The following is a 10,854-nucleotide window of genomic DNA, read 5'->3' on the forward strand; positions in this document are numbered from 1 at the left end:
TATCAAAATATTTTCGCCTTCTCGAGAAGTAAAGCCTCAAAGATTTATCCATGTGGCCCGACCCTTAGGGTCTCTTATTACATAATGTATGATCAAATTCAGGTATAATATGTATTTGTCAATCGTTCAGTAATTTCTAACAAAAATATTACAGAGGGGTAGTCACAAACTTAAAAGTGGGGGGGGGGGGCTCAACTCCAGAAATTCTTTGACAAGCAAAAAAAAAAAAAAAAAAAAAACCAAGATTGAAAGTTCCCCAAACTCGAAAATCCTATTACGTGGGGGTGGGGGGGGGGGGGGGGGGGTAGTGGCCAACTTTTTCAAATGCACGTTACTTTCAATTCCGATTTTTTCCCCACAATTCTCCGATATCACTATACTATGGTCAAAAAGTGGGGGGGGGGCAACTATCCCTTCATTGAATATTTCCAATAGTAAAGGTAATGTTGGGGAAAATAGTGGGGAGGCAGGTCTTAACGATTTAATTACTATATTACATTAATATATTATACAACTATTACTTCAAGAGAAATGCTTACTCATTTGTTGAACTTAAAAAAATGCCATAAAATGAGGTTTAGTTTTATTTCAAAATAGCTGTGATTTTGTTCTTCATTAAAAAGTGGGGAGCACAGACATACTCGTGCCCCCCCCCAGATCTGAAAGTGGGGGGGCTAGTGCCCCCGCTGCCCCCCCCCCCCCCCGTGACTACGCCTATGTATTAGAGTTAATGAGTTATAGAATGAACAGTTTGGATCATTTGAGCCCCTTCTCTTAGGGACTAGCCCTTTTTCTTGATATCAAATGAAAGCTCTTGTAATTCTACACAACTTTTATTTTTATGTTTTAACAAAATATTTACATGTGTAAAAATTAAAAAGAAAACGTGTCAAATTTTGTGAGATGTTTGCGAGTCTATTTTTCGAGCCCAGGCGAACATCTGCGCCCTTTACGCTGGAAAGATATGCTTTAGAAAAAAAAGCAAATCTACAATCCTTAAATTCCCTTACCTTCACTGAAAATCTCAACTCAATACCTTTATTCGTTTTGGTGTGATTGCCAGGACAAGCTGACCCTCTGAAAATCACTTAGTAAATCGTCTATATCTCAAGACCGGAAATGACGTCATCAATACAAAAAAAAAATTCGAATAAAGTTCAGATCAATAATATCTATTAGATCTGAAAATTTTTTTTGGTGAAAATTGACCCAGCCGACATTATCAAATAGTTATAGATAAAAGTCTTTTGGTCCCTCTGGGCCCCTTATTTGATGAATCAGCCCCTTCTTCTTCATTTCAAATGATAAGGTTCGTAAATTTAAAGATTTTTGTTCAACAAATACTTATAATTTATTTTCGTTTTCGAGACTACAGAATAAAAATCTATAGAAACCAGCCCTACAAGCCCTTAATGGGACGTTCCTGTAAATATTGAATGGTCGTTTATTGTTTAGAATACGATTCTGAACATCTTTTATTGAAATTTATTCAATACTGCTTATCCAAATAGTTCTCCCTTTGGAGATAAAAAGAAGAAAAGATTTAGCATTTTGGCCCCTTATTACTTACTATATGGTCATATTTCCTCAAGATATTGTTGCAGTTTGTTGAGATAAGCATTTTTTCTTCAGAAATGTATAACAAAATCTTGATAATTAAAGAGTTATAGATTAAAACGTTTTGGCCCCTTTGGGCCCCTTATTTTATGGGTCATACCCCTTTTCTTCATATCAAATGAAAGAAAATCTATTTCTGCACAACTTTTATTATATATCTTTTAACAAATTATTGACAGGTACAAAGATATCAGACAAAACGTGTTAAATTGTGCGAGATATTTCCGAGCCTATTTTTCTAGCGCAGGCGAGCTTCAACGCTTTTTATGCTGGAAAGATATAGACTCAAAAAAGCAATTCAGCAATTCTTCCTTCACTTAAAATCTCAAGTTAGTATCTTTATTCGTTTTGAAGTGATTGCCAGGACAAGCTGACCCTTTGAAAATCAGTAAATCGTCCATATCTCAAGACCGGAAGTGACGTCGTATATATAAAAAAAATTCCAATAAGGTTCCGATTATATCTGTCAGATCAGAAAGTTTTGTGAAAATCGACCGAGGCGTTTCCGAGAACTCGCGTGCACAAAATAGGGGCCAGCCTTTTACATCCTTAAGGGGACGTTTTTGCATATATAGAATGGTTGTATAATGTTTAAAAGACGATTTTGAGCATCTTTTATTCAATACTGCTTATTAAAATAATTCCCCTTTTGGAGATATAAATATTCCAAGATTGAACATTTTGTCCCTTAATGGCCCCTAATTACGTAACATATGATCAAAATTTTACAATGCATTGATGCAGATTGTTATGAAACATTTTTTCTTCAGTTATTTAAAACAAAAATTTGATAAATAAAGAGTTATAGATGAAAGTTTTTTTTCCCCTCTTTGCCCTTTATTTGAGGGGTCACACCCCTTTTCTTCATATCAAATGAAAGAAAATCTTACTCTGCACAACTTTTATTATATATCTTTAAACAAATTATTGACAGGTACAAAGATATCAGAGAAAACGTGTTAAATTGTGCGAGATATTTCCGAGCCAATTTTTCGAGCTCAGGCGAGCTTCACGCCTTTTGCGCTGGAAAGATATAGACTCAAAAAAGCAATTCAGCCATCCTTCCACTACCTTCACTGAAAATCTCAAGTCAATATCTTCATTCGTTTTTGAGTGATTGCCAGGACAAGCTGACCCTCTCAAAATCAGTAAATCGTCCATATCTCAAGACCGGAGGTGACGTCGTACGTATAAAAAATTTCCAATAAGGTTCAGACCAATACCTATCAGATCTTAAAGTTTCGTGAAAATCGACCGAGCCGTTTCCGAGAACTCGCGTGCACAAAATCGGTAAGAAAAAAAAAGAATAATAATAATAATAATAATAATAATAGAGAAAAAGAAACCGAACGAAAACAATAAGGTCTTCCGTTGGAGACGGAAGACCTTAATAATAAAAATAGTGGAAAAGAAACCTAAGAATAACAAGAAGGTCTTCCGCTGAAGACGGAAGACCTTAATAATAATAATAATAGGAAACCGACGGAAAACAATAAGGTCTTCCGAAGGAAGTCGGAAGACCTTAATAATAATAATAAGAAACAGTAGAATCACTATAAGGTCTTCCGTGAAGACGGAAGACCTTAAATAACTAGAGCAAAGCTCGTTGCAAAGCAACGAGTAGGTCTTCCGACCGGTTTTGACCGGAAGTGCCGGAAGTAACGTCAACAAAAGAAAGCAATGAGCTTAGTAGTATCCAGTGACTACATAATTTCAATTTTGCATCAAAACCTTCAAAATAAACTTTTTTTGGCTACTTCCGGTTTGACCGGAAGTTACGTCGATGGACGGAAAATTAAGTATTTTGCTTTCAGTGACATATTTTACCCAAAAACATGTCAAAGACAGCCAATATATACATTTTTTGACTACTTCCGGTTTGACCGGAAGTGACGTTATTTGACGACTTTCATCAATTCAGGCTTCATTTCCGGCTGACATCAAAGCCAAAAGACCAGAAAAAAAGCTCAAATTAAACATTTTTTTCTATTTCTTTTGATTAAAGAGAGAAAGTTAAATTTTTCGTCAACTTCCGGTGTAAACCGGAAGTACTTCCAATTGATGTTTTTTATTGACGATTGTAAATGTTAACATAAGTTCTGTTTGCCTTTATTAAAGACGGTTAAATTTTTCAAAAAAATTTGAAATTAAACATCACTTCCTGTGTCGACCGGAAGTAACGGATGCCAAACTAAAAGACGTAATACATATTTTAAAGAGATGTTTTACCATCCCTGAAAATTTCGTGATTCAGTCTTGAGTGGTTTACAAGAAGATGCGTGGACAAAATGACGATTTTAAAAAAGGAAATCGGACAAAAAATGCGACCGGAAGTGATTTTTTAAAAAATGAAAAAAGGGTCTGGAGATTTTACAAAAATGCATCATTCCTGAAAAAATCATTGAAATTGGTTCAGTAGTTTCCGAGAAATCTTGTGTACTATGAAAAGGGAAAAATAATAATAATAGGAAACATAAGAAAAACAGTAAGGTCTTCCGAAGGAAGTCGGAAGACCTTAATAATAATAAGAAACAGAGTAAAAACAATATGTTCCCCAACTTCGTTTGGGGAACATAAATAGGAGCAGAGCAAATAAAGACCTCCAAAATATCAGAGGTGGGATCAGTTGCCATGGAGGAGTGAGAAATTAGAATTAATACACACGTAGACATTTGTAAACAAAATAAATATATGTATGAACGAGTTTGCCCCCCAAAAAAAATGAATCCGAAGAAGTTAGAAAACTTTCATTTGACATCTACCAATTTAAAAATTTGCATTAAAAATTTCGTAGTTTATTTCTCAAATTAGGAAATAGATTTTCTAAAGTCTACAGATTTCTTAAACACACTTTTTGTTCAATATTTGTGTTTTACTTTTTTTTTTTAAATTTAAAATGAGGTTTTAGCAATATCATTAAATATATTTAACAGATGAACTCTGCAGTGTTATATTGCTAAGACCATAAAGCCATGTACCCTTTTTGTCAATTAAGTCGCAGAACGGAAAAGCTCATGTGACAATATATATAAAATGACACAACTTATCACTATACTTAGTAGCACATTTAGATGCTTTTGCAAGGAAGTGAAGATTATTTTCATTTCCTTTTTTTTTTAAATATTTCTATCAAATCATAAAGCTAAATTTTATTCACAGTACTTATATCCTTCTTGAGTATTGCAAGTGCCTAATACTGACCCTTTTTTGGATAGCAAGCAATCAGGAAGCAAAAAGAAAACATTATTTAGACACACACAAAAAGGTTAAAAGATGGGCTACTCGTCAAAATGTTTTCATTGTATTGTTTTCCTGATTTCATTTACTTTATTATTCGAAGTGACATTCACAAGTTAAATTAAGAATATAAGCATTTATTATGAAGCATTTGTGTGTTTAAAACTGATTTGGATGATACATCTTAACACAATAAGTTTTTCTTAACTATAATTGATATGGAGCATTTGGTATTAAGTCTTGTTATTATGTGAAAAATCTGTACCTGGCTTTTATGAATCCCAGTTGATTTGATAAACATAATATTCTGAGAGGTCGGGGGATTCTTACTCCTCTTACGCATCTGATCCCACATTTGATGTTTTCTATGGCTTGTGTTTTTATCTTTCATCATAGGATTGTAAAATTGATATTTTCGTTCAAATCTATCTTTCACAAAACTGTATACATATGTTTTAGTTCATATCCCTTGGGGGAAAAATCATACTGAGTTCTGAGATGTTAATTTTGCATTGAAGCCTAAGAATTCATTTATCACAAATAGTGAAAATACTTCAATTCTTCATAAACCTGCTAGTTCATCGAAAGACGCGGTTAAAAAATCACGTACGGAGCGGGGTAAATAGAGACAGCAGCGGGGCTTGTACCACGTGAAATTGCGGAACCAAGAGCATTTAGATATGAGGAATATCTGTCAGATTGTTTTGGTTTCATGACGATGATCACTCGATTGATCACATCATGAAACCAAAAAAATTAGGCAGTTAATCATCAATTAAAGCTTCAGGATAAAGGTGACGACTTTAACTTTAACAATCGTCAACTTCCCTTCCCTTACTTATGTAACAATATACCCTTACCACCTGCAAATGTGATCCATGTCTTTTTAGTGATTGGAAACTCAAGTGCATGCTTTAATCACGAACAATTTCTAAAATAGATTAAGTTTTTGCCAAACAAGTTAATAAAACAAGAATTGAATTCTATATTTATCAAAGAGTTTTCCTTATTGGATAATGTAACAGCGTCGATAGATGGACAGTAACACTAAATGCTGCAATTATCCGACACTTAATTGTTTTGCTTGAGTGTTTAAATCGAGGGTTGTTTGAGAGAACAATCAGGAAGACGATTGGAGAAATTCTGACACATGTTTGGAGGAAAGCAAGTAGCCGAAAAAATATGTATATCACCTATAGTACATCATCGAAATTCGCTAACCATTTTTGAAAGTGAAAAGTGATAAATTCGAAAGATGTGGTGGAATAATTATTTCGTGTTTTATTTATTTTATATTCTAAATGTCGTCGGCGGTAAGTAAATAACATCACTGCGAATATGTTCATACAAAAAGTGCGTTGTCTTGTTTCATTTAAATTACGTCGTTTTAGAGCCCATGGTGTTTGAACTTCATCAGCCTTCCTTAAATATGTGGCAATATTACGCTATCATTAACGTTTGGTTTTTATTTTTGGTAAACATTCGTACTCAAAAGCAGCCTCTAAGAACAATCACTTTCTTTACCCAGGCAGACTTCTAAATAATTAGTTGATGTTTCAGAGAATTCCACAACTTCGTTTATAGCCAGCATTTCGTAAATTTCATGGTTGTAATAATGACTCTAATATTGAACTTTTGTAAGAATCGATAACTTTAACAGTGGATAACTTAGGCTCTCATTAAGGTATATCTTTACTCAGATGACTAAAAATTCCACTGATAAGAACGAAAAGCTACCTATTGCACATTGTAAACCTATGATTCTTGTGTTAAATTTCTATTTCAAATAACTAGGTCATTGACCTCGTTTTCATGCTAGGAGACCCTGAGTATTTCTCGGAAAATACCTCAATTTTTCACACTATGACCATATTTTTCTTCACTCGGAAAATATTACAAGCAACAAAACTCTTTAAATAATAAAATATTATAGCAATGGAACAGAGTTGCTCCATATAAAGAAATGAGTAGAGTTTGGGCCAAAAACGTGATAATTATTACAGTCCGAATTTCCTCTGTCATGTTTATATTTTTTTCCCGATTTTTAATCAAATATTGCAAAAATCTGACTGATAAGAACTCTAAATTATTTATAGCCTCATGTTACATTTGTTACCCTTATTCTCATGGTATTAATATTATATGGGGTCAATGATCAAATTATTGAGGTATGTTGACTGCAGTGGTTTTTGTACACGTTTTTGAATTTCTTTATTTCATATCATTTATTTAATTGAAATAATTCATGAGCTTAAACACATATAAAATTTGCAAAATGATGTATTAAAATACATGTCACCTTTACTTTGTGATTAATATTGCAAGAAATAAAAATGCTGACAAAAATGACAAATTAAGAATTTAGTCCAAATTTCCTCTGCATAGCCATACATTGAGTTTTGTTTCTGTATATTTTCGTCAAATACTTACATATTAAATTTTTTAATTGATATTGAGATAAAACTTAGTTATTTTATCCATTTAGAACAATTTTTGATTTAATATATTATACTTTATAAAATTTCCTCTCTGATTTCTGAAACCTGAGTAAACGTCATCCTTAAAACCTATATTGTATAGGGGTCCTGAATTAATAGTCTTTAAGAAAAGCTTAAGTTAAAGTGGCAATAAGTAATATGTTAGGGGTAGTAAAATGACTTAAAGGCATGCAATCAACACACAAAAAAGATTGGATCAAAATAAAATGACTTAAGGAGGCTGTGGATTCAACAGAGTAACCACCAGATTTAAATTATTTTTTTTTTATAATATCTTAATTAAGCTGTCAACTATCATACATTCTTGTTTTAAAATTTGATCATTTTTGTATATCTTTATCGTAGTAGGATGCTTTTCGTTCCCTACCAAGACAACGTAAAATAACCAATTATTATCATAAATTAACTGTGCGTCCAGTTTTGAAATAGCTTGGCACACAAATAGAATACACTAAGATACATAATTCTTTATCGCAGTTTTCGATTTCAATGAACAATTTTGCTATGGCTACTATTTATAGAATTCTGTGAAAAACTATAAAAATGCTTCTCCTCTCCCAGCTTTGTTAGAATTTAGTATAATTTTGCATAGAATTAAACGAAGGAGACTACATCGAGGATCATTATTTTATTTATTGCTGTTGCAAAGTTTCAAGCACAAATGTAACTTTTCCCTTCCTTTGTGATAAGTACAAACCAGTATAGCTACAGTCTCGACTGGTTCTTATTACAATGACTAATATTACTTTCCCCCCTAAACTATCCCTCTGCTTTCTGTAAATTGTGGAAGTCAATTTATCATGCTTAATAATAAATGTACATGTACAGACTTTTTTTTCGACAATCAAGCATCACTTTCAAATTTTATCAATTTTTTTCTTTTATTGAAAAAAGATTCCATTGCTGTTTCCTTTCACTGTGACGGAGGATGGGACAAATTCGAAGATAAATGCTACAGGCTGTTTTCTGGATCCAGAAACTGGTATCAAGCTCGTGATGGTTGTGCAGCCCATGGGTCGACTCTACCAATAGTGTCAAATAGAAGAATCCAAAGATTTATCATCAAACAGTGTAATTATATAACTAATTTATTTATCTTTTATTACATTTATTTATCTACATTATGTATTTAATCATAGAAATCAAATTATGTTGTAAAAATAGTTAATATAGATTTTAAAGATATATATATTGGCTATTTAAAAGTTATTCTTAAAAAACCACCGAACTATACATTTTGATATAAGGAGACAGGCTAAAACACAATAATATCTAAACACTAATTTATTCACATTTTTGAAATGTCTATGTTTGTCAAATATATTCCTATTTGCCATAAGCTGTATAAATACGAGGGTTGCTCTGAAAATTCGTGGAATTTTTGTCATATTCTTTTTATTTAACAAACAACACACTTAATAATTCTGTAGTCATAAATCCTCAACGTTTAAATTTAAAACGGCTCTATTGATTCACATTTCAAATTATATCTTAATATTTTGCTTTAATGAAAAAAATCAATTTGAGAAGATTTGTCATTTTCATTGAAAACGACAAAAAAGGTGACGTTGTATAACGTCAACAAGCAGTAGAAGTGTATGGTTTGGCTCTATTTGTTGTTATGAGCCAAAATGATTCTGGCTAGGGATTATAGCTAGTAACTGTTTTCTCCGATATATATAAAATTATTTAACCATAATGAAATAGGTGAAATTTTTACCTTATCAGAAATCTCTCTTTATCAGAGATCAAGAAATTCGTAAAGATTGTAGACTCGATTGATAAGTTTACTACCCATTCTAATGTGACTGATATGTAACAAAATGTTTGTAACTGATTTATTTGGATATAAATTCTTAGACGGGCATCTGCTTGGTTCACACGGCGTGTATTTGTCTGGAAATGATATTAAACAGGAGGGCAGTTGAGAATGGTTGGATGAGGACGAACCATTTTCTTTTCACGCCTGGTATAAAGGTCTGATTTGTCACATCATTAGGTGTTCATAAAAAATCTACTAAATGATTCTTAAATTTAGATTTGACATTTTACAGTGTGTTGAATATTTTAATATATTAACCGAAAATTGATTTTAGGAGAACCTAGCAATGATAATGGAATTGGTGATTGTTTACATATCTGGAAAACTCACGAATATCAGTGGAACGATGTCCCTTGCCATTACCCTATCTCTAACTTCTTGTGCTCTAAATCAGGTGTTATTTCATTTTTTTAACAAAATTACCACAATCTGTTTACTTTAACTCTATGATTTATAATGACAATTATCTCTAGATGTATTTTATGGTTTATAATTTAGAATATAGATAAAAAATACTTAATTTTTCTTATGAATGTATGTAAGTATGTATATAATTCAGGAAGGAGAATTCAAGCAGCTTTGTCGACATCTTGTGGTTGCATAAATGGAAACCAAAACTTTTGCAAAATTGGAGACATATCACATACGAGAAGTAAGTAAATAAACCAAAAAAAAAAATCTCAGATGCAAAGCAGACTTGCAGCTCCATAAGTTAAAAATCCTACCAACAAGTGAAAAAGAAGTGATGAAGAAGTATTATTATCCTAAAATCTATATACAAAATATGCATGTAAAAATATGCTAGAATGTTCAAATACTTATATAACTGCCCATAAAAGATCTTTGGAAAAAAAGAAGTGAATGTGTTTACACGTGGCGGCTGAATTATTGACACGTTCTTAAAAATTATAAATATATAAATGTTTAATAAACGAAGGGGGAGAACAAACATAGCTAAAAACAAACATAGCTAAAAACTAACATCTTTTTTATTGTCCCCCGCTTTAACTGAATATTCATTTCGGTTTGTCCGTCCATCCGTCCTCTCATCCTTTTGTCTATTTGTTTGTCTGTAACACTTTCGTTTCAACAATATATTTAGAAAAAGCCTTGGAGATTTTGCATTTTGCAATGAAATCTTGCATAACCGATTAGAAGAGCCATTAAATCGAATGCGGCTGACGTTTTTCAGACTTATAGTCTTTTCTTATATACATTTTTAGCTCAACTGAGCCGAAGGCACAGGTAAACTTTTCTTATCAAAATTTGTCCGTTGTCTGTCGTTGTCGTCGTCATCGTTGTAAATTTTTCGCATTTTCGACATCTTCTAAAGAACCATTAGCCAATTTCAACCAAACTTGCCACAAAGCATCCTTGGGTAAAGGGGATTAAAGTCTGTTCAAAGGAAGGGCCACGCCCTTATTCAAGGGGAGATAATTGGGAATTAATGAAAATTTGGTGGTATGTTTTAAAAATCTTCTTCTCAAGAACTACTGTGCCAGGAAAGATGAAACTTATGGGGAAACATTCTCAGTGTAGATTCAAGTTTGTTCAAATCATGACCCCCGGGGTAGGGCGGGGCCACAATGGCCGACCAAAGTTTTACATAGAAATATATAGGAAAATTCTTTAGAAATCTTCTCAAGAATAGCAAAGCCATAATTGATCATATCTATATGG

General features: G+C 32.6%; 1 long non-coding RNA gene across 1 annotated transcript; it reads left to right on the forward strand.

The window, feature by feature from the left end:
• The first annotated feature begins 5,835 nt into the window (after positions 1–5,835).
• LOC134276042 (uncharacterized) lies at positions 5,836–9,324 on the forward strand. Its single transcript, XR_009993969.1, has 3 exons — positions 5,836–6,167; positions 8,247–8,423; positions 9,213–9,324. It is a non-coding gene; the product is annotated as an uncharacterized LOC134276042 (long non-coding RNA).
• Positions 9,325–10,854: the final 1,530 nt, after the last annotated feature.

The sequence above is a fragment of the Saccostrea cucullata genome, unplaced genomic scaffold (assembly GCF_032062105.1).
Source record: "Saccostrea cucullata isolate Sc308-1 unplaced genomic scaffold, CSIRO_AGI_Scuc_v1 ctg1318, whole genome shotgun sequence".
NCBI lineage: Eukaryota > Metazoa > Mollusca > Bivalvia > Ostreida > Ostreidae > Saccostrea > Saccostrea cuccullata.